The sequence below is a fragment of the Rhea pennata genome, chromosome 3, assembly GCF_028389875.1.
Source record: "Rhea pennata isolate bPtePen1 chromosome 3, bPtePen1.pri, whole genome shotgun sequence".
NCBI lineage: Eukaryota > Metazoa > Chordata > Aves > Rheiformes > Rheidae > Rhea > Rhea pennata.
The window spans coordinates 44,990,995-45,015,944 of NC_084665.1; the positions used below are offsets into that span (position 1 = coordinate 44,990,995).

At 44.4% G+C, this 24,950-nt stretch overlaps 1 pseudogene; it reads left to right on the forward strand.

Annotated features, from left to right (window-relative positions):
- Nucleotides 1-17,374: 17,374 nt before the first annotated feature.
- LOC134138841 (uncharacterized) overlaps nucleotides 17,375-24,950 on the forward strand; it is a 31,545-nt pseudogene continuing 23,969 nt past the window's right edge.

The following is a 24,950-nucleotide window of genomic DNA, read 5'->3' on the forward strand; positions in this document are numbered from 1 at the left end:
TGCTCTCTCATTGCAGGAATAACTTTCTGCAGTGTCAAATGGCTGAGGTCCTTATGTGCCTTATGTGCTCTTTCTGTGACTTACATTCCTCTAACTGATAGATTTTACTGGTTAATTTTGTGAACTTTGGAGTCTGGACTTTGTCAGTAAAGTTGTTTTTTATGTTAACCATAGATTAAGACAGAGAGGAGGAAATTGTTCTCTCGAAAACTTATGCCAGAGATTTATGTGCTCCCTGTGAAAACTCCCAGTCCTCACTACATGTTCCCTGAAATCCAAACTTTTCAAATTCAAATTGGCAGTATTTACATTCGTCTTGATCAGTCCTTCATTTGTCTACTAGATTCAGTCCTCTCTAAAATGCAGCCATAAGGACCAAAATGTGTGTAAATTTGTTCTGACACAGGATTTTATTAGTAGTGGAATAAAAAAAAATATTTTTGTTCTCCAGTACTGTGACAAATTTATGTTTCTGCAATTGTGCAATTCATGTTTTTTTCATTTTCAGCTTCATTTTTATTTGAATGAAGAATCACAAAGGGAACATGAGCATTTTCTTGTATAAAAAAAGGCCCTTTAAGACATTTTTTAATGAGCAACAAATGCACAACATTAGATTGCTAATTACTGGCTAGTTAAGGAACATGCAATAAGAGTTTATTCATAGATTTTTGTCAGGAATATTTTCTCCTACAGCCTCAGCTCTTAGACTCATGATCCCCCAAAACCTTGATTCCTAAAGGCAAATTAAAAGACCTAACCCACATTATTTTTTTGTGTTTAATATATACTTTCTTAGACAATTCATGGAGATATTCAGGTTGGAAGGTACCTCTGAGGCCTGTCAAGTCTAATACCCTGCTCAAAGCAGGGCCAACTTCAAGGTAAGAGCAGGTTGCTCAGGACCTTGTCCAGTCATATTCTGAAATCTCCAAGGATGGGGATCCCACAGCTCCCCTGGGCCCCATCGCAGTGCTGAACTGCTTTGGTTGTGAACAATTTTTTTGTTTAAGGCAGTCAGAATTTCCTTAGATGATACTAGTGACCTTTGCTTCTTGTCCTTCCCCTGTGTGTCTATGAAAGGAGTTTGGCTTTAGGACCCTTCTTTCAGGTAGTGGAAGAAAGCAATTCCTTCACCCTTTCCTCATATGCTGTATACTCCAGCCACCTAGTCATCTTAGCGGTCCTCTGCTGGACTTTCTTTAGTTCATGAATATCATTCTTGCCCTCAGGGCACAAAATGGCACAGAAGTGCTCTAGTTGTAACCTCTCAAGTCCTGGGGGCAGAGGAATAATCGCTCTCTGTTCCTGACCAGAGCTTTGACTAAAATTCTGTTACTGCTCACTTGCAATAGTGAATGCAGTTCTTAGGAAGAACTATCTATAGAATCTGTGTTTTGCTTTTTATATGAAGTTGGTATTTTTTTCCCCGGCCATTCTAAAAGCCCTTTATTCTTCATGGTTCTTTGCTCTTCTCTTTTGCTGGAGTCTTATCCCTGCATACAAAATAGGCATTTCTGCACTTGTAGATCATATTTCAGTTTTTGGAACTAACAAGGAGGAGCTGCACCACTGCCCTTCTCCGATAGCCCTGGGCATAGCAAGAGTCCTGGAAGATAAGAGCTGTATTCAGTCTTCCTCTCTGTGTCAGGAGAATTGAGAATTCTACAGCACTGCAGCTGTAGAAGGATGGGGTGAGCAGGGGAGTTTTTTTTGTCAAAATGCAACTGGAAGGCTCTTGTGCATGAGAAAGCAGGAACACTTGGAGGTGCTTGACTGGGAAGGATGATGTGAGACAGGCAAAGGAATCACTCACCGAGAGCCTTCCTGGGGCGTAGGCACTGTCAAGCTATTGGGAGCTGAGTATGCACCGGCTGAAATTCGGACCTTGTAGAATTAGGCAGTGACTGGGCAGAAGGGTGCACGAGGGTCTCATCTCTGATGAGATTTAAGCCCACTCTCTGGGATTGGTCTTCATTCCTTTGATTCACTGAACAATGGTAGCTACTGGTGTCATGCAGTGTTGTGGGATGTTCTGTGTCAAAATACTCTCCGTCTGTAAGTATTTAGTATAAAGTAGTAAAAATTCACCAGCTGGATGTGAAAACTTGGAAACTTTAGATGGTTGAAAACAAACATCAGACTGTAGTCTGACAGCGTGAAGTTCAGGGGCACTGCCATCAAACCTCTCTGCAAAGTTATACACGCCTGCCAGAGTCCAGTACTCTCTGACCATGTTCTTCTAGATCCTCCACACGTACAGAGAGTGCAATGTTTAATATAAAAGTTTACTTTGAAAATATTTGATCTTACACGTGATTTTTGGTTTAGCAAAGTGATTTCAGCAATATACTGAAATTATAATGCAAGTGTACACTTACGCAGTTCAATCACACCACCAATGTAATTGATATTACCGCTCACTATAATATGCTCACCGTCAGGACGCTGGGTGCTCCCAGTCTCCAGAAAGGAATATGTGGGTTGAAGGCAGCTCAAGCCCGTTGCTCTCTTTGAGATTCCTTTTTTAGATGTTGAGGCTTTGTATTTTATGCTGGGCTGAGCCATGTATACATTTCCCCCATGCTGGTCTGGCTAATCTCAGGGAGACATTCACAGTGTTTTGATCAATTCAGGAAGAAACATTTACACCTGGTCCAATCAACAGCTGTAGCTACTTATCTCAAACAAAAGTCATCCTCTGGCCCCCTTTGTGTTGAGGTAAAGTCAGTTCTCTGTGCAACAGCAAAGATTAATGAGCTGCATCCTACGCTGTTCTTTAACTTCATGGGCACTTTGCCCTCCGAGCCTTCCTCCACTGTACGGGTTATTGATCGGTTACAATGCTGCAAGCGCAGAGTGGTTGGGGCAAAGTGTCTTCCCAGAGGGCAAGAAGGATTTTCATGTAAATAATTTAGATAATGTTAAAGTCAGGTTCATTTAATTGTTGCTGTCATGGAAAATGGAGTCTAGTTAAATACCTTTTTTCCCCTTATATTAAAGACTGTCACTTCAAATGTTAGCAAGGTATAACACAAATAAATTAGTTGTGCTAATAATGTAGCAATTTAAAATATGGTACAGAAGGTAGAAATAGTCAGGTGCAGTTGAAGGCTATGTCAGAGATAAGATCTCTTATTTTCTGTATCTGTCTGTGTTTCAGATTCTGCGTTTATTCCATTCTGAGTTGCCATTAGTCTCAGGAGCTTGTGAGATGTTTAAAAGACAGTCTAGTCACCACTGAATACAGTATGACTTCAGGCATGTCACAGAGCTTAATCTTTGATGTCAAGGTATATCCTCAAGTGGCATAACATATATAATGTTTTAAACTGTGAGTACTCTGTTACTTTACTCTGTAGTCACCTCTGCAACAACTCACTTGGCTGTAATTCTAGTGTTTTATATTAAAAAAAGAGTAAAATCAAGGTAGTTCTATAGAAAATGTGAGTTACTCTGAAGTCATCTGATTGTCATACATGGCAGAACACAGTGACTGAAAATTTTTAGAGTATGCTAGCAATTACAAGCCCAGGGTCTGTAGCAGAAGGACTGCATATATAATCTGACTGACATCAGTGAAGTCCATTTGTAGTGGGAGCACTGATTTGTAATAATCTTACAGGATAAGAGTCTAAATTGTTCTTTTATATACAAGTATCACTTCAAGGAAAATAGAAAAGAAAGAACTCTCTTAATTACAATGAAACATCCCTGAAATCATAAGCTCCACCTCTCCCTTGAGCTTCCTTTTCAAACAGCATAGGTTGCTATAAAAACGTGTCATTACCTATTAGTAGAGCTGATCAAAATGTCTTAAACTAATCCTTTTTTTTTCTCAGTTGTAAAACACTCATTTTCCCTATACAGCACTTTTGTAACATAAAGGTTTTTTGTTGTTTTCCCCTAATACATGCCATGCAAATAGTATAACTGAGCTGGAGTTAGGTTTTCTAGCAATTTCATTACAGATTTCTGTAATGAGAGCTTTAATGCTCCTCTTCTATTGCTCCTTCCTCCTTTTCCTGTGGACACATTTTTTACTTCTGCTAAATGAAGTGTGTTAGTTCAGCAGGTGAAGAGTTAATGTGATGTCCTTTTCTTGCTAGTGAATGACTGAGGCTTCCTGTTGCCTGTTGCCTTGTTCATTAGCAGAGCTGGGAACTGAGGAGTGAGGCATTGTGGTAACTGAGTTTTCCATGCTCGCCCTGTGTTTAATTTTATGGATAGTAGAGGGATAAAGGTGGAAAGTGAAAAGGCTGTCTTTTCCAGTGCACATTGCTCTTTGGTTCTTGAAAACCTTACTCTTACATTTTATATACATATATATATATATATATATATATATATGTATGTATTGTTACTATCTCTGGGCTCTCTTCAGTGCTCTCTTTCTTTTTCTTGCAGTTTTCCTCACCATAGCTCTCAGAGGAGAGGTAGAACACCACATGCCAAGATCCCCACCAGACAGGAAGAGTTTCATTTTGCTCATACTGGTTTTCATAATCTTTATTGTTTGCTCAGTTTGGTACTGGTTGTAGTATTCACTCTGGACGCCCACTTGCCATTCTCATTTCTGATTTCCCCTATACTCTTAGGAAGGATATTTTGCATTACTTCAACCCTGGCTAACATTTCCTTGTTTGCAGTTAGATGCTCTGTAGTTCATGGCTTCTGTTTATGCAAAAATCCACATCAAAGACTTCATCGTTCCTGGTTTAAAGATCATACAGAGATCAAGAATAAGACTTCAAAAGTCAAATCTCTCTGGAAAAGAGCTTACTCTAAATATCAGCAAGAGCTGTAAGAGTGAGCATTCAGCAATTCTGAATGTTGTTTTTCTGATTAATGCAAGTGCTGTCGCAGCTTCTGTAACTGGACACCATCTAGTGGCAGAAGGTCAAAAATAGTCTGGTTAGAGTGATATGTTGATCCAGTGTGTGGGGTTTGTTCATGTGTTTACACAGGAGAGCAAAGCATTGGTTGAAAGGTCTTGCTGAAGATCTTCCTGTGACCACTAAAAAATAAATTAGTTATAGTGATTCACAAATTCAGTAAGTGTAAAGGTCAACTTCTTGTCAAATCATCTATCAACCTTCCCTAGTGTGTTTATTAATTGGAATGATTTTCCAATGAATACGATTGATCAGTATTTTTTTTAGGAATAATCTGATTTTAGAATTCAGTAATTTTTAAATCATTTGCTTCCTCACATATTTTTTTCTTCTGCTCTGATTTGAAAACCTGGATGGTTTGATTGCAGTGCTTAGGAACAACTTTGCAAGCAAAAAGTTCTGTTTACTATTCACAACACAGGTTTTTCCCTAATATTTGCTTAAAACCTCATGCATTCAGCTGCTCTGAGATTGATGGAGAGTGCAGTGTCTAAGGAGGCAAAAGGCAGTTTGGTGTTTGGTTTGGTTGTTGCTTATACAAACAAACATTTGTCAAAGCTTTAGTGCCTTTTGCCCTTTCTCTGTAAATAAGGTGTTACTTTCTGACTTCTACTTGCTTGCATGCTGCAAACAGGATGTTGGCTTGCTTTGTGTTGGCTACACCACATGATGGATGAGTTGTGAAGGCTCTAGGATAGTAGTATGGATTCCTTGTGTTGCCCTTTTCTCAGCAAAATACAAACACATTCAAAAATAAGGAATAAATCTCAACCTTAATAATACAAAGCTGTTATATATAGTACAAAGTACTAAAATTGAGAACAGTGCTAGGTACTTTTTTTTCTCTTAATAAATAGGGCAAATCTCTTCATAGTCTGCAAGGTCTTTTAGTCAAGAATGAATATTTGTCAACAGAAAGTAAAACTTGAGAGCAGATAACTTGAAATTCATCCTTCTCTCCTCCATAACTCATCTTTCTCTCAAACACAGGAAGTTGATACAGAATTTACGCCTTGCTCACTGGAGCTGTCTCCCAATACAGATACCTGTTAGCAGTGTATTTTGATTCCATACTTCATCTTAAGAAAAGTATTCACTCCTCAATGGATGCGTGAAAGATGAGGTCACTGCTTTGAAGCCCAAAGGTCTTAAGCTGGCATCTAAAATCAGAGCTGCCGAGCTGCTGACAATAAAAAAGCTGTCCCCAAAAAAACAGACCAGTTACTAATTTAAGGCATTCAAATGGGACAACGGGGTTTAGGCGTTGTGAATTCCAGTGCATAGGCACTATGTTTGGAATGAATCTGCAATTCAGAAATTGCTATGGAATATAGGCTATGCACAGAAAGCTTGAGGTATGAACCTCTGTCTTGAGGCAGATGTGTTAGAATAGGCTGACTGTACACACAAAGGCAGAAGAAATGAGTGGGTGTCTTGCACCAAAAGGCACATACCAGAAAATCTGGTAGATGTAGCCCCACTTTGTCCAGTAATTAATCTCTAATGAACCCTCTGAAGAGTTGGGGACCATGTAACTAGTGAAGTAAATTTAAAACTTGTATTTAGTATAGCTCAAGCTCATTTTTATTCAAAACACCTTAAAATACAGCCTCCACCTTCCCCAATACTGGAAACATGAATGGGTTGTCTTAAATCGTGGTTTTAAAGAATCAAATTATCTTTAGGAAAAACTATGATTGGAAGCATCGAGTAGCAAAGAGCCCAATATTGATTCCATGCGCCCTCACTTTTTCCTAAAGGGCACTGAAAAAGGCCTAGTCAATCCTTGTGGGAGCATCCAGCAACCACTTCCTACTTAGCACCATCCACCCAGACCCAGCATTTTGAATTAGCTCTTCTTCTTTCTTAGGAAACAAGCAGTGATACACCAGCAGGGGTGGGCAGCCCCAGCAGCTGCCACTTTCTACCTGCCTAGCAGCTATCAGCTCTTTTTCTGTTGGACAACATCTGGAAGCTTTCCCCAGGCTTCTCTTCCTCTCATAATTCACCTGCAATGGCCATTTTTTTGCACAGCTCCAACCAGTTATCTTTGGCGCTGCTTTCAACAGAGAAACTTGACAAACTGACTGATTGGATACACAAGAGAGATCTCTGATGTCTCTCTCATTACGAAGAGGCCAAGTTTTTAGGAAGCTGAGTTATCTTTTATTAGAGCGAACAGCTGTGGAAAATAGCTTTAAGATACAGCTTAAGAAGCAACACACTTCAAATCAAATACGTATTAGAAACAACTACTCTGAATTTAAAAGTGTATTTGGCATCTACTCAGCAGAAGTTAAGAAGGCAAAAGGCAAGAAGTTGGGTGGTTATTGCCTGTGGGAGAGAGAAGGAGCGGTTAGAAGGTCGTGGAGTATGTTAAAGTCTTGTAGTATTTGCTGGGGTTTGGTGTCGAGGACCCTCTTTGGTTCCTCTGTTTTGCTCTGAGGTTTGCTGTGGGTGAGTGTACTGGTTCAGTAGCACACAGAATTGCAAACACTACATAGTAGAACGGTTACTGGCCTGAGAAGTAATAATTACCAATTTCAGAAATAATGAGAGTCTTAATTCTTGTATAAGTTGAGCATGGAGGAGAGAGTTATGCCTCCTCCTGTGTTCAAACCCTAGCAACATTTTGTGTTCAAACCTTTTCCTTTGGTAGTTTTGGGACAGCAGGATAATACAACTTGCTCAGTTGCTTTGCTTTAAAACAGGGGTGATAACAGCTTCTCACCTCACAGTTACGCTGTCAGGATGAACTTAAGACTCTTAAGTGAGCATGAGGAAGTTTACAGAATTGCCATATTACAGAACCAAGGCAGATGCAGCTTTGGTCAAAAGTGGGGAGAGGGATAAGAAGGAAGACTGCATAGGTCTAACCACATTTGCTGGTTTGCTGCCAGTGATAGTGGTGGACTGCAGGTCTGCTGCTCACTCATTAAGTCTGTTCCTCATTTACACCATGGTGCAAGACTTTTTTACTTTTGTGTGGGGGCTGTTCACTGAGGTATCTTAGGTAGGGGGAAAGGCCAGATACAGGGGAACGGAGGAGGGGCGGACAGTGAAAATTTTTGATCTTTTTGCTTTTTTAAACAAATGGAAATGTTCACAAATCTTCTCTAAAGCAGAGATTTTAAAAATGCTTCGTCAGTCTATCTTTGCTGCCTTAAACAAGGCTGTCAAACTTAAGACAATGTTTTCTGATTTGGTTTGCTTAAATTCTACCTTATAGGCATATGCATATGTAAGAAAACAATTACATGAGAAAAACGGTAGTCTCATTTGTGGAGTATGGTACACAGGTGCTGCTAAAGAGCAGTCTGGGTCTGGGGAAAGTGGATAGAAACAGCTGGGTAAAAATTTTGTCCACAGAGCTCACTGCTTGCCTCCTTGTTATTGAGTTGTAGTTAACAAAACGCATTAGGGAAGGGCCTGGTTTTGAAGAGAAGCTCACCAGTGCAGTAGTGACGGGTTTAGTGACTTGTGAGAGGAAGTTTTTCTGGGGTAACACAGGAGGCAACGTGAATGTGAAAGAAGAGAAGTATAAACTAGGTCTATTACCAAAGCAGACTTGCACCTCCCTGTCTGCTCATGTAGCCCCTACTTCCTCAGCTTGCCTGGGAGCACGTAAGGTGGGACAGCGTGGAAAGCCTTACGGAAGTCAAGGTAGACAACACCTTGTGCTCTCTCCTCCTCCACCCAGCCAGCCCTTCCCTTGTGGAAGGTTATGCGTTTGAGCAGTGCTGGGGAGCAGGACCAAGAGGGCAAGGTGTGCCTGAGGCTGGGCAGCTGCCCAGAGCCGGAGCAGCGGGCTCTGAGGCCATTTCTCCCTGGGGCTCCAGGTCGCCGGAGGGGCAGCAGTGCGGGCTGAGCACCATGATCAGGTGAACCCCACTGGGGACCTCAGCATGCCTGTGGCACGGCCGGGCTGGGGAGCAGCCAGGGGAGCTGCCCCCAGCTAAGCATCCCGGAGGTGGGGGAAAGGCACGACCATGCACGGGGCAGCTCCAGGGCTGGATGCGGGAACTGCTTCACCTTGGCATGGTCAAGCAGCGCCTGCCCCTGGAGCTGGCACCACAGCTGCTGGCCTGCAGGCACAGGCAGCCTGGGCGGCTGTTGTCAGGCCCCACGGAAGAGCCTGGAGGCAGCAGAAAGGTTTCCTGAGCTGGGGCGGCGAGGGGCACGGCGCTGGAGTGGGGCAGCGAGCAGAGACGCTGGCTGTGAGCGAGCTCTGCCCTGGTCCCTGCCCCGTGCGCAGGCAAAGCCCAGGAGCCCAGGAGACCTGGGTCACCCACCTTGCCTCCCTGCGGCTGCGGCTCCAGGCCGTGGGCTTCGACGGAGCTGTCAGCACCCCGGGGCTCCGGCTGTGTCCGGGGCTTTGGGGAGCGGTGCCCAGGGCAGCTGTGGAGAAGCTGCTCCAGGGTGGGGGAGCACGGTAGGGCAGCCGGTCCCCCCGGCCACGGTGGGGTGGATGCCTCGTGCGGGGCTGCGCCTACTCGGCACCCGCCAGCCCCAAAGCAGGGCAGCTCTGCAACCTCAGCCTCGTTCTTGCAGGCTGCCAGCGAGCAGCGCCCCGTCTCCATCCCCCCGGCTGCTGAAGAGGGCCATGGCCACTGCACTGGTGAGTTTGGGAGAGCAAACTCTCTCCAGAGCAGCAGCCCCTCCGGCCACCCTGGGGCAGGGGCACGCTCAGAGCGCGAAGCCCGAACGGCTGCCACAGCAAGCTGCCCAAGCGACATGCGGGCCCTGCAGGGACCCACAAACCTTGGCCATGCCCCAGACCTCTGCCCGTGTCCAGCACGCAGCAGGTACTTCCGTGCCCTGGGTGCCCCCTGTTCAGGAAGGGAACAGACACGAGAAGGTCCGAAGAGCAGCAAAGTCGGGGTGCTCAGAGGCACGGTCCCAGCTCCACAGCTGAGGTGCTTCCTCCCTCATGAAGCCCTTAGCTGTCTTCCCGTTCCCCCCGCTGCAGCAAAGCCACTGCTTCACACCCAGCTCTGCTCTTCGTGTGGCATCACCCAGCCCTGCACACCCAGACCAGGCAGCAGAGCTCTCTGCTCCCGTCCTTTGAACCTGACTCACGCTTTCCTCTTGCTTGCAGCAGCTGGGAGTGAGAAGAGAAAGAGGCTGACAGCGTGGCCCTTTGCTTGGAGGCGAGCCTTGGCCAGCAGGGACAGCCCAGGGCAGCCGGTCGCTGTCCTCAAGCGGCCTCTCTTTGGGCAGCCTCTGGGTGCTCTTTGCTGCGAAGAGGAGGCCCTGCCCCAGCCAGCCCAGGTAAGCCAGCCCGGCCATGCAGCTTTCCTGCTGCAGGCAGGTCAGGCCAGGTGCCTTGCGCAAGTCCAAGGTGTCAGGGGTGTGGGTTTGTGCAGCCCAGGCAGCTGCCACAGGAAGTAGCTTATTGGAGTCATGAAGTCATCTTTTGCAAGATTGGAGGGACGTTTGTTTTCTTCTGGTCCTCAGCCACCTCTCCCCATTACCATGACTTTTCCAAAGAGATGGAAAGTGCCCTTGCAGTGACCCTGGCCAGCTCCCTGAGCACTTCTGGGTGCATCCCATTGCGGCCCATAGATTTGTGGGTGTCAAGTTTGCCTAAGTGATCTCTAATGCAGTCCTCCTTGACCAAGGGAAAGTCTTCCTTTCTCTAGACTTTCTCTCGTCTCCAGGGTTTGGGATTCCTGAGGGCTGGCTTTAGCAGTAAAGTCTGAAGCAAAGAAGGCATTCAGCTCTGCCTCCTCTGCATCCTTCATCACCAGGCCACCCACCCCATTCATCACTGAGCCCACATTTTCCCTCATCTTCCTCTTGCTATTGATGTTATTGAAGAAGCCCTTCTTGTTGTCCTTGACATCCCTTGCCAGATTCAATTCCAGATGGGCCATAGCCTTCCTCATTGCATTCCTGCATACTCTGACAACATTCCTATATTCCTCCCAAGTGTGCTGTGCTTTCTTCCATTGTGTGAAATTTCTTCTTCTGTTTGAGTTTTGCCAGGAGCTCCCTGCTTATCCGGCAGGTCTCCTGCCCCTCTGCTTGACTTCTTTCTCAGAGGGAGCTTGGAGGAAGGGATGCTTGGACCCCTCTTCCTTCTAGGGCCCTAATCCATGGGATTCCTCCCAGTTGTTCCCTGAAGAGGCTGAAGTTTACTCTCCTGAAATCCAAGGTTGCCATCCTTTTTATTGCCCTGCTTCCTACACACAAGATCCTAAACCCCACCACCTCATGGTCACTGCAGACAAGGCTGCCCCCAACCTGCACATCCCCAACCAGTCCTTGTTTGTTAGTACAAGGTCCAGCAGCACACCTCTCCCCATTGGCTCCTCCACCACCTGGGCCAAAAAGTCATCACCATTGCTCTGCAGAAACCTCCTCGACTGTTTGTGCCTAGCTGAGTTGTCTTTCCAGCAGATACCAGGGTGCTTGAAGTCCCCCATGAGAATCAGGGCCTGTGATGGTGAGGCTACTTCCACCTGTCTGTAGAAGGCCTCATTGCCTTCCTCTTCCTGATCAGGTGGCCCTGGGTACCTGTTGATAAACACCCTGTCGGCCCAGTTGCCTCGCTTGAAGCCATGCCCAGCTCCTCCTCAGCCAGGCCACTAAATCAGTTCCTTGATTGCAAGTCTCTGGGAGGAGTAAGAGCCCTTCTCCTCCTGCAAAAAGTGACCAGTTTCCAGCCGCCTTCTGCAGTGCTGTGATGTACCTACCCTCCCACACGGCACAGAGCCCTCCAGTAACACCACCGCTGTGGGGGGCTGGGACTCCTGGGGCTGCACAGTCCCCGAGAACACCCTGTCTTGTCTCCTGCTCATTTTCACAGATGCCTCCCAGCCTACTGACTTCCTCCTGTGACTTACCTAGGCCCCTCTCCCTAGGTGACTGAGGGTGCTTGACCACCCTGGTCAAGGGCCACCAGGATCAAGCGCCCCAACTCCCGCTGTCAGGGGCAACCTCAGCAGCACCCACCCCAGCAGAGCTTCTCCCAGGAGACCTGAAGGCCTCTGGCCCAGCTCTCCTTTCCCCTTAGCAGCCATCACCCTCTGGTGACCCCTGGGGGGTGGGAACCAGGAAACCCCCACAGCTTCCAGCAAGGTCCCCCAAATTTCTAAGCTGGGCCCGGACGCTGCCGCGCAAAGTGCGCAACACGGAGAGGGCGACGCGGGCGGGGGAAGCGCCCCCTCCCTCCGCGGCGGGAGGGGAGGCGCCCCGCGGGAACGGCCGCTCGGCACCGCCCCGGGGCGGGGGGCGCTGCGGGGCTGTTCGCGCCGCGGCCGCCCCCCCCCCGCCTCCCGCCCCCGCCGTGGGTCTGGCGGCGCCGCGGGCTCCGTGGCCGTGCGCGGCTGCCCTGTGCGCCGGGCTTCGGCCTGGCCGTGGGGTTTTGTGCGTGCGAGTTTATTACTATTTTTAATTTATTTCCAATGTACTCCAAATAAAACAATTTTTACAGAAACAAATGGAAAAGTCGTGGGGATCCGCTCCGGGCTTTGGGAGGGTCTTCCTGCAGCAGCCTGGCCGCCAGCGCCCCGAGCCGTGGGCTCACCCGGCCTCCACGACGGCCCCGAGCCGCTCTGGGACTGCGCGGGAGGCTGCCAGGCATGTGCTAATTTCCTCGTTCTCTCTTTGGGCACCTTATTAAAGCTCGCAGCGCTTTCGGTTAGCTTTCTCCTCGGTTTCCGTGGGATTTGTCAGGGTTTGCCACGTTTAAAGATCAGGTCACACGTATGCGTTTGACTTTATGGATGCCATCGGGGCGCTGGGTGCTTTAAATCTGCTTGGACGGAAGGATCTGTGAAAGTGCCAAGTATTCTACTGCTGCATTTTGGCTTCTAGGGGCTGAGAGACTTCCTCAGGTAAAACATCTTTATAATTTTTTTTAAATGAAAAAAATCTGCTGAAACCGAGAAGCCGCTCAAACAACGAACGCGACAGTCGTCAGCTTGTTCTGCGCTTCCTTGTTTGGAGCAGGAGGCTTTGAGCGGGTTTGCCTGGGTGGAATAGAAGAGTAGTGGAGAGGATGCAGTCTTGGACCTCTACTGTCTATTCCTTTCCTCTCCTGTCCTGCAGCCTCCACAAAAAGTGTCCAGGGACCAGCAAGGGAGGTCTTTGTGGTCCACAGAGAGCATCCAGCATGGTTGTTGCTTAGTTCTAACATAGCAGCATTTGAGGACTGCAAGTGAAATTCCATGTTTAATTATGCTGGGCATATGTATCTCAGCTTATAAATGTTGAGAGAGAGACTGTCCCTCCTCAGAGTGGTCAGTGTAAGTAAGTAAACTGGCCGCTAAAGGATGGGAATTGAGCAATGAGGTGTCTGATACAAAGCTAGAGAGCAGAGCAGGGAGTAGGGGACAGTATAAAATGCAGGTGTCCTAGATTTCAGGCAGTGTTCTTGCTGCATCTGTGTTCACTGAATATTGCCCCTTTGGTGGTGGTTCCTCCCCCAGACCTGTGAGGGGAAGTTCTTCATCACGGTGCTTCCTACTCTGGGCCAGTCTTATGAACTAAGCCTGAGCCCTAGTATTTTGTAGAGCATTGTGTTTTTCAGTAACCGCTTATTATTTCTAAGTCTGTCTAACCATGTATATTTCTGAAAAATGAAATAATAAAATAAAAATGCCATTGGACAAGAAAGACTAGGAAATAAAAATAGGGGAGGATGCTGTCAAAACCAAAAGATTTTTCTTTCCTGGAACGTAAGTTATTGAATCAGTTATTGACAGAGCGAATTTTAAAGCTGCTTTTCATCAATAGTGCTGTTGATTTACATTTAGCACATTTTGGAATTTTACAGCTAAATCTAAACCAGCAGGGTATCTGCTTTGATTCTGTTCTGACACCTTACTGGAATGAAATGTGGATGCACACTACTGTCCTGTTTGTGCTTTAGCTTCTATGAGAAGGAGATCCCAGTACAGAGATGAGAAGAAAATGCTGGCTCATGCTGGGAAATGCTAGGTAATTCCAGGCAGAATAGCAGAATCTGCTAAAACACGTACTGTCTGCACAATGTCAGTGTAGCCTTTGAGTTGTGAATTGGCAGAGGAATTTTTAAATACGGAGGTCTACCTTATTCATGAGAAGTAGTATACACCATAAGAAATGCCTAAACACAAAGTCCAGATACGATGATTCCTTCTTATTAAGACACATTCCAAACCAGATTTTCATACTACATTTTTGTGCTATTTTCAGAGTCCAGAGCAGCAGGACCAAGTGGTGAGGCAACAGATGGAGCAGCTACAAAGGCTGGTGGCTGAACAGCAGAAAATCATTGCATTTTGCAACCCAGGTACTTGGGGAATTTCTCCTGAGGCTGCAGCAGTCACTCCCCCACCCCAGCTGCTTACACTCCAGCAGCAAAAAGTTGCAGTGCCCTGAAGAAAGACAAGGTTTGCTGGCGGGTTGCATTGGCAGAGGGCTCTTCATCTGACACTTGGACTAAAGTATTTATTTCTGCACACACACTTGTGCACAAACTGTAAGTCCCAGGAAATGTTTCTTTCCACTTGTTTACATTGAATTTCCAGGAGGAATAATAAGAAGAATCTTTTATGTTTAATAACCCACCTCCATGTACAGACATCTTTTGAAGTACAGATTTGAATGGTACTGCAAAAAAGCTTTAGGATAGTGGGTGAGTATTACAGAAAAGTTGGAGAGGAAAAAAAGTCAACAAACGATGCTTCTGCTAACAGACTCTTAACATGAATAATACAGCCTGCTGCCCCCAGCGTGATACAACTTGTTGAACAGCTTCATCTTTACAAGTTGCATTGCCAGAAAGTGGCATCTGCTTAGGAGTTAGCAAAGGAGGAGACCACCCTTCCACCCTGTCTCAGCAGTAGCGTATTTTCCTTGGGTGTGACTCAATGGAGAAAGAAGACTTTATGGAGATCATCTGGAGTTGCTGAAAAATTATGTGTGTCTTTAACAGGAGTGCTCTACCTAACAACAAACAGGCAACATAGACCAGGGCACAGGAAGGCCAGATCATCCATGGCTTGCTGCTGTCCTCAGATATCCTGCCAGAGGAGGCAGCTTTACCTAATGTGCAGGATGTGGTAGGAGCCTGATGAGCCTAGCGCATGCCCTGCAGGCGTCTGTGCATTGACCTGGCCTCGGTTTTCTCTAATTTCAAGTTGCTTTGCCCAGTTAGGGTCCATCAAGCATCTCCTTCTGCTAAAATCCCTTAGGACTGTTAGGAGAGCTAGGTTATGCCCTCTTGCACTCTAGTTTAGTGCAGCCTGATGAGTTCTCAGAGACAGCTTTCAAGAGCTGAAAAGGTGATTTCTTTTTTCAGTATATTCATCCCATGTTCTCACTGTATGAAGTGCGAGGAAGCCCTGTCTGTGGAAGACAACCACTTCTTTTACTGTCACTCTATGCACATATGAAAACACTTCATAATGCATAGCCGACTAATTTGGAGAAAACTTTAAAATCAGAATGGGGAAATTTTGCTTGACAAGGTCCATTTCAAACAATAGACCTTACGTTAGGCAGAAGTAATGATGCTAATAAAAAACTCTGAGAATTTATTTGACCTCTGTGTGTATCATTATGCATGGTTTAGGACTGCTTACTTTTTTTTCTCTGGAGTCTCTAGGATTTTTCCAATTAGCTTTAGAGAAACAAGGTTTTATATTGTCATTCCCATAAAGAGAAATGGAAATTGCAGCAAGTCTTCTCTACCTTGATAATACATATAATACAATTATTGGGCAAGGAAATAAAAGGATTTAGAAAAGTAGGTTTAAACAACAGTGGTCAGTGCAAAAAAATAGAAGAAAAGGAAAAATAGTCTCCTTTCAAAGCTGTATATGTGCATGCATGCATCTGTATACATTTATCAGATTATCTCCACTGATTTCATATATCAGTATCCTTTAAGAAAATCTGTGCTCCTTTTCAGCTGCATGGGGTTAGAGAATTTCCTGTAGAAATGCTGCAACCATATTCTTTGCACTATTAAGATAACTACAGCAGATATTGATATCAGGTATTCTAATACCAACCTGTAAAGTTGTACAGGTGTCTGATCTCTCCATGATGTGCACAAGCCTTGTGCCCAGCAAAAGGAACATGGTGTCATGCCTGATGGTGCAGAAGGTGATCTCTCCTTCAAACTTGATGCTGTGGCACTCGATCAGATTTCTAGGTTGGGGGGTAAGCAGGATGTCAGCTATCCACCCTGCTACCAGAGCTAAGCACCACCAGGAACGATTTCAGCAGTCCTGGCTGTGATTATACTGATTTTCCGGGTGGAGCAGACCACCTGTGAATAGATAGCAAGAGCCAGTGCTGCAAGGAATACTATGGAGACAGACTGAGAAAGAAACAATATGATGAGTCTGATTAGATATATTAAATTTTTATGATCCCGTGCTTTTTGTGTCAGAGGAAAGACCAGTTGGAATGACATACAATGTTGAGCAAGCCACCTGCGATGACCAGGTTGAACAAGCGCTCAGTATGTCCACAGAGCAATTATATCAGTCACTAATCCCAGCCCAAATTCTGCTCCAGGTGAGATGCTTGTAGTTATTTCCACTGCTTCACTGTCAGCAGAATAGTATAGACTGCACCATTTTCTTCTGGGTCTTGTTCAGAAATTAAGAGGCTCTTTTTTTTTGGATCCCATGCCCATATCAACCTGACAAGATTTGAATCCACAGATCAACCTTCTTTCAAAAAATTCCCCAACTAGAGGCTAGAAAGTATTTCCATCACAGGCACTCTCTGTTCCTCATGTTGAAGTTGGGTCACTGTATAGGAAGGAATCATAGGTTGGAAGAAAGAAAGTCAGAAGAGGGGATTCTTTCCTGGAAGCAGTGAGGCCTGGGTGCTGGTCCCCTTGCAGAGCTGCTTGTATCTTTTCCACTGGGAATCTTCTAATAAGATGCAGGCTGTGCAGAGTTCAAAACATTCCTTTTTCTTGCAATGAGGCATGCCTCAGAAATGCTTTGCAAGACTTAGCTTTTACCTGCTAAGAGACTGAAGAAGAGCTAGAGGAAAGGTGAGTTTTAAGTGTACTTTTAAAGAATTTTTTAATGGCAGCATCCTTGTGGCATTCAATAATTCAATAATTTTGATTATGTCTCCTGGTTTTGACAAGCCCATTTTATGATTCCAAAAAGATAACAGGAACAATAGTTGATGCTTTCATGCTGAATATGCAAAACGCCATGGAATGTGGAAGCACTAGTGTCTTTGTGCAATACTAGTATAGCAAGAGGTTTCCAGCTCAGCTGTCTGTATATTTCATAGATACAAATATATCTATCAATAACTGTCCTGTGCTTGTCTAATGTTTCTTTTCTGCTAACTTTCTTTCAGGCTTTTCAGGTTCTGGTGGGATTTCTTCTCATCTGATTGCCACAGTGGCAACCCTGCCATGCTTTCCTGCTACTTTAATCCCTGTCCAACTCCCATCAGAAAAATCTTCACAGTTCCAAAGCCAAGACTGCTCACAGGCTGGTCTCTTGATAATGCACTCTACCCAGCAAAGAAGATCCCCACTGTTGGTGCCAAATGAGAGCAGTTTGGAAATCTCAGGAGAGCACCTGCATCTTTTGGATTCAGGTGAGTAAAGAACATGGAGCATCTGGGTCTAAGGATACTTTACAAGTCCCTTTCTCTGAGCTAAGACTGTCCCTGATTTTATTGCAAGGCAGGGGGTGATTGTTTTGTTTTGTTTTGATAGCTTGTCATAAAAGCTTTTAAAAAACTGGAGACTTATCTAAATGGAGGAGAAAGTCATTAAGATGGGAAAGTTAAGTTATATGAAATAGAGAATTTATTGCTTTTAGGGGAAGAAGTTAAAAAGTAGAAAATGAATCTCACTTCCAAAAATGAGAGAATGTGTCTGTTTAGTGGAGGAGGCCAGCTCTTTATCAGCAATCTCAATGTTTCTCACATCTCCCTGTAATCCTGTTGTTTCGAGGAAAAAAGATGAAAGCCACTGCTTGGCTTCCTCTCTTTGCTATGATTGGCCAGCCTTGTTTTCTCTGAGAAGATACCAAAGGGTAAGAAAGAAGAAGGAGTAATTTGTGAGCAATCAGAGGTTTAAAAATGGGAGGGAGAAGGAACACAAAGAAGAACTGAAGGGGAAGAGGATGTGAATAAGACCTCAATGCGAGATTGTTTCAGACTTCTACAACAGGATCTGCTAATGATGCAAAGATGCAGTCTTAGAGAACAACTGAGATTTCAGTTTCATATACTTTAAGTTGGCTCAGACGAAGGCTCTCCCTGAAAGAAGCAATCTTGACTCCTTCCTTTGTCCAGGAATATGGATTTTTTGCTGGGTTAATCTGAGCCTGGATGAGTTCCATGATACAGTTCTTCAGAGAGCTGTAGAAATTCTTCCACTGCAAGCACAACTGGGGGAGGGTAAATGAGAGCAACGGGAGCATGATGACATGTTTAACACATTTCATGTTCTTATTTGAAGAGATGAACGCAGAGCTGCTGCCTCAGTGTGCTGGGAGCCCCACAAAAACACTTTCCAGACAAGATGCTCAAGAAGAGGACATAACAGAAGACAAAGGTGAATAACAGAACTCCTTGGACCCTTTTGTTGTTCCACTGTACTGGGAATAACTAGTTTTTGGTGTGAAAAAGAAGAAATGTCTTTCAGAGAGTTGTCAGGAACATCTTGTTCAGCTGTATTTTGTATTCACTATTTCCTTTTTAATTTGAAAATTGCAGTAGTGGGGCAGCTCTCCTGTTAGGGCATTCCCATTGCCACTTTTCTCATGGAGAGATGGATAGGCCATCTGAAACACTGGTGACAGCATAGCCACACATGAGACTGGAAATGCGCAGGGATATGTGAGTTGTGTGTCCCTTTCTGCCATGTGCTTGCTGTGTCATCTCTAACTCCTTAGCCATGTTCTGGTCTGAGGCAAGTAAGAGGATTGCAGAAGCAGGATTGCTTGTCCACCGTGAGACTGAAGAGTTTTAGAAACTTTTATGTTACCAGTGCTGATGGTTTATTGGAAATCACTTGCATTATGTTACCGAAGACAAAGGGAAATAATTGTTAACCACTATACTCCCTCAGCCAGGTGGAGTCATGAGATCTAGCAAGAGCATTGCGAGGTTTTGTGGAAGATGAAGATCAGAAAGTGTTTTCAGTATCCTACAAAAGATTTAAGTAGCATTGGATGCCTTAATTTCAAAGGAAGTGAGCTGTGTGGCTTGTGCCTATACAACAGTGTTTAGTATGAATGAACCAATAAAGGCATTCTGCTCCAGCAGACAGTCCTAACTTGAGCTGAAAGAGCAAGTCTCCATTAGCTGACATACGTAAAAAAATGATAGGGGGTAGGAGCCTTTTTGCTCTAGTGAACATAGCCAGTAGACGTCAGTGGGAAGTTGCACAATGTGAACACTTTGGTGAAACAGAATAGAATACGCTTAGTTACAAAATCTGCTGGATACAACTACTCTTCTCTGTTTGGTTAATGAACTGACTTGCAGTCCTATAATCACAAGCATATGAGCAGTTCAGTACTGTCCAGCAAAGTGAAGAGAAATGTTCTGCACTGAGCGTGTTAAGCATGCATTAGAATTCTTTAGGGCACAGGAGTAGAAATCCTACCACTTCCTCTTTCCTTCTTTCCAACCATTAGACTTGAGGATTAGAAGGCATATTTTTGTCATGAGCTGCATCATTCCTTCTACTTAATTCTGAAGCATTCGAGGAAGTATTTTCAAAAACCTAAAATTTTCATGTTGTTGAGAATATTACTATTTCTATTTTATTTTGTTCATTTTTCATTTATTTATGTAAATAAAGGCTTTGCTTTCATTGACCTTTTTATTCTGTTTAGATAATAGTCAATTAGAAGAAAGAACTTTCGCTGAAGCTACTTCTGCAATCAAAGAACAAGTTAATGAGGAGATTGCTCCATCTCCCCTTGGCATGAAGGCGACGTTGAAGGCTAGAAGTCCAGAAGACAGGTGAGAAATGGGTTTACTCAGTTGGGCACAGTTACAAAAGCATGTTTTTCTTGCTTATATGCATACTGTATGTGTTGTATTTGCAACTATTTGCAACACAAAGGCTCTTTCCCTTGCTTAAGAGTGACCAGGATGAATGGGCAAAGATGGGGCAGGTCTAAGAACTGGCAGTTGATATACTTCCACATTTTCTGGGTTTGCTGGTTTTTGTTTTGGTCTGTATTTTGTTAGAAGATAATGTAATAATCTTTAATAAAAACAGCCTAAGGCCATCAGAACTAGCCTTGGCTTTTCTTTCCAATGGATTGCCAAAGTAATGTGTATGACTGTCGGAAAGATTTTCCATTTTAAGACTGTAACACTAATGTGAACAAGAATACAGGAGATTAAGACTTAATACTTTGTATTTCAAGGACCGGAATTCAAGGACTCTCTATCTTACTCCATTTCTATGATGAAAACTGAGATGTGTTAAAACACCCTGGTAATCACACTAAAAGTAGCTAGTATTAGTGAATGGTTTTCTTGTTAACATCCTTCACTGGGTGAGAGATGCATTTTACCACAGGAAGCACTTTTGAATGATCACCTCTTTTTATATAGCTTCCCTTTCCTCTTTTTATATAGTTCCCTTTTCATTTTATAAGCAGATCAGCCTTGTGAAACTCCTTGTATGCCAGAATACTTCCTGTCCAGTAACAGATGTTACCCCACAAATATTTTTTACAAGCCCCATGTATTAAAATACTGTGATTCAGCTTCTTATAAACTCAAGAGAACTACAAAATATAAAATTGAAGTTTTTCTATTTGTCTTTGTCTTAGCATTCAAAGATTAAAAAATTTTTTAAGGAGTAGCAGCTGTGTGATTATGATGTTGTAAGGATGTAAGTAAAGCAAAAATTGTACGGGAGAGATAATATCTTTTGTTATGCCTTCATTTCTTCTGCAGTGGCATCACAGCCTGCAGTGGCCATCACTTGGTGATGGCAGTGTCAGTCTGTGCTTGCCCTGCCTCTTCAGCTGTGCCAAGACCAATCGTTATGTGCTTATATGATAAACAAGATCAGAGCAGTGATCCAGGTTAAAGTTTTCTGGAGAGGGGAGAAATATAGTTTTTAGCTTCTATCGGTGCTCTGATCTAGTTCCTCACTCAGTTGCTGAATGAGTTGTACCAGCACACTAGCATGGAGATAACTCCGGGCCAGGCAGAAACTGATTAGCAGCACCTTTTCTCACCTAATGCAATACAGGAGATTAAGACTTAATACTTTGTATTTCAAGGACTGGAATTCAAGGACTCTTTATCTTGTTCTGTTTTTGTGATAAAAACTGAAATGTGTTTAAACATTTGCAAACAGAAGCAGCAACTTTTGAGGACACTAAGCCCTCCTTCACGTTTTAAACAGAAGCAGCAAACTTCTAGCCAAAATAGACTGAAAGTAATTACTCTGCTCCGGTTCACACTGTGGTGAGGTCTTAGAGAGCACAAACTGAATTTTCTCTGGATGAAACTAAAGCAGAGAATGTGCTCCAATTCTAGACATTTTTCTCGTGTGAGCCGGCTGCAGCTATTTGGCAGTGACCCTACCTGAAATGTGTAGTATGACCTCAGCAACAACTGTTGCTCTGCAAACCTACTCCTGTTAGGCCATGCTGCTTGCTAAAATGGACAAAGCCAGTCCGACGAAGAAAAAGATGATCTGTAGTCAGTGGTGTTAGGTAGACGTGTGGTATGGTAAAAACTGTAACGTGGTGTATAGCCAGGATGTCTGTTACGTGCAGGATTTTTTTCATATTCAGCACAAATTTTTAGGAAGTGCCTAAATTAAGCCTCTAAGTACATTTCCAATGAAATAAGGTATGTTCATGTATGCTGCAATATGCTGTATTTTTAGTCAGACTTCAGTTTGTCATTCCAGAACATTGTAGACATCCCTTTTCTATCACTTTTTTCACCAGTTTGTTCAAACCTCTCTGACAGAGAGTTACAGAGTTCTTTGTGACTGTAACTAGATCTAGTCTGGGGAAAATGCCTGAAATACTTTTCCTTTTGGATAGTTTCTATTTTCCATTTTTAAGAAGAGGCTGATACCAGCCTAAAAATGTAATCTACTAAAAGCATAATTTATGTTCAGTCTAAACAGGATATTTTAAATTAAAAGTTAATACTGGTCTTATTGCTAAGACACTTCAAGTTTTTTAAAAAAAGAGGCATGACATTGGAATTCTGAACTCAGTGTCAGCTCCCTCAGAATTACCAAAAGAAAACTGGTTGGAGAACCTTACAGTTTAGTACTTTCTTGCTTAGGCCAATCACACCAGGAACTGGTATAAGACAGAAGACTTTTGAAGAATTTGTTGAAGAACAACTTAAAGTAGACGCGCAGCTCATGGAAAAACAGCAGCAGGAGCAACCGGTACTGTCCCACGGGTGCCTTCACTGAGTGATCTCAGTAACTCATACCAGACTTCTCACAGGATTAACAGCAGAACTGGCTCTGAGCATGGTCAAGTTGGCATGTGCTGCTGGCACGGATGCCAGTGGTGCCTGGGGGCAAAACAGCCGTGGCTCCACTGCCCGTTTTGCCTCCGAGAGCTCTGAAACGGCAGCGTGGCAGCGCCGCTGTCCGAGTGGTGGGGCTGGCGCAACGGTGGCAGTGACTGCTGCAGGAGGAGGAGCAGGTGTGCGTGCACACACGTGCACACGCAGACACCAGCAGCCGTAGATGTCCGATCATGCGTCCTGTCCCCGGGGCGGAAGGAGGAGCGCTGGTGCTCTGTCCCTTTCCCTTCCCCTCCTTGGAGCAATCCAGTTCTAGCCATACCCTCACTTTCTATTCGTTAAGAAGCAAAACTATTTTTTTTTCACTGAGAAATGCCGAGACAGCTCTGCTTAGAGATTACTGTGAGTTTGTGTTCAGGGCGGAGTTGGCAGCTTTATGCCCTCCCGCCTTGTGAAGAATTGTGCCCTGCAAAGGCCTGGAGGCTGAAATACTTTGTTCACAAGGGAGAAGCAGCTCACACGCCAGCTGTGGAAGGATCTCATAAGCTGTCTTGTTTTTGCTCTTTGTGGTGTATATAGTTAAAGGTTGAAAAGATTTTTTTTCCCCTCAAGGCTCTTCCTGCCAAGTCTGACAACAGTTAATGTCCAGCTTTTCAAGTAAGCTCAGTACTGGGTGACTGTTTTGTTGGAAACTCCTGAGTTCTTTCGAAAGTCTAACCCGTAGTGCCAAACACAGAGGGGATTTTTTTGCTGGGAGCCTTTAGGTGTTAGACTCTGCATTTTTTTAGGCTAGTTGACTGGGAAGATGCACATTGATTATCAAGCAATTTTCTCTTAAAAGTAAATAAAGCATGCTCTTAAAAGTAAATAAAGCAGGAAAGTGTTACAGATGCAACACTTAGCACCATCTCAACCATTTGATTCTACTAATGAACTAAAGGAGGAGTCACATAGCTACTGATTCTAGAACCTCTTATCTTCCCCGTGGTCTGAAGGCTGTTATTCATGCAGTCAGCTATCCAAAGACATTGTCTTACTTTAAGACTTCTGGTGTCTCAACTTTTTACGTTACCATAAATGTCTTCCTTTTTGGGTAATATTTCTCAGTTCTTGATTCTCACAAGCTTGTGTGATTCTCACAATTTTTGGTGTTTTTCAGAGCAAGGCAAAACTAAACTCTCGAAAGTCTTTTCTGAAACGTAGAGGAAGTATTGTAAGGCTTAAAAAAAATAAAGAGAACCTTTTAAAAGAACAGAGAAAGCATTCTAGAAGAGCTGTTTTTGACTGCTGGAATCACTCCTCCTGGCCTGGCCCAGGGCATGCAGGCAAACTGCAGCTAGGGAAATGCCCTCAGTTAAATCTGCAGGCCAGAAGCTCCGTGCAGATAGGTGCACATAAACAACGAGCAGAATGTGTTTTAGATGAGAGGGAAATGAAGGCTCAGACTGAATGTGAAGCAAAAGCACCTGAGCAAAGTGCAAAAGAAAGAGAAGGAATTGGGATAGATGAGGATACAAAGGGGAGTCCTACTGCCTCATCTCAGATAAACTGGCCTGAACTCCGGCAACTCTGTCCTGAAACAGTAATAGAAATGAACTTACGAGTAAGAGAGGAAGATGAAACTCGTCATGCAGATCCTCTAAAAGAAGCAAACAGAACTGAAAGAAGACCTGTGGAGGGTACTGTGCAAGAGGACCTGTGTGTGGTGGACCAGCCTCAGACAGGTGATTTCACAGAGAGAGCAAAAAACCCCTTTGAAGGCCTACAAAGGCATTCTCCACTTCAGAATTTAGGAGGAGGCCAAATAAGGCATGCAGAAGGGAGTGCAGCCCCTGTGTTCACACAGAGTCAGAAGGGAGGTCAGATGTGTGCTGAGGAACTTGTCACAGGGAGCCAAAGCTCAGAAAGCAAAAGAGGAGTCTCTTCTGGGTTTAAGATGGTCAATGATAAGATAGTTGTCCATAGCTCACCACAGGCTGTGGAGAAGAAAAGCTCGTCTCTGGCATTCCAGCAGGGATGGCAAAGGAACGGCACAGCTGCCTCGATGTGCTGTGTTGCATCTTTGTCTAGTGAGTCAAGCATCTTGTCTTCCAACAGTGATGATGACCTCAAATCTCACCGTGGTTGTTTTCCCTTGAACTATACGGCTCCGGGGGTAGACTGTACTGGTGGGCGTTTGGATCACTGTGATGATGATTATGCCAGTGATGAGCCCAGTGGAACAGAAAAAATGCCTGTGAAGAAGTATAGCAGATCAGCTCTGAGGAAACAAGATGTTCAGGAGCTCTCAAGACAGCAAGGTCTGTCTCTCAGCACAAGCAGCAGTGATTCCAGTACTGGAATTGTCAGGCCACAGGTGAGCAAGGCTCACACTTCTCTTCAGCGATCTCCAGTTCATCTTACAACGTCCAAAAGGAGAGGGCATGAACCTAAATCAAAGAATGTGAATAGTGTCAGGGATGTTAAAAGCCTGGATGTGCCACCCTCAACAGCAGTGAGCCAGATTCCTACTTTCAAGATTAAAGAAATGCTTGTAGTGGAGGAACCACGGAAAAAAATGTCTGCAAACCCATTAGGTAAGACCTACCTGAG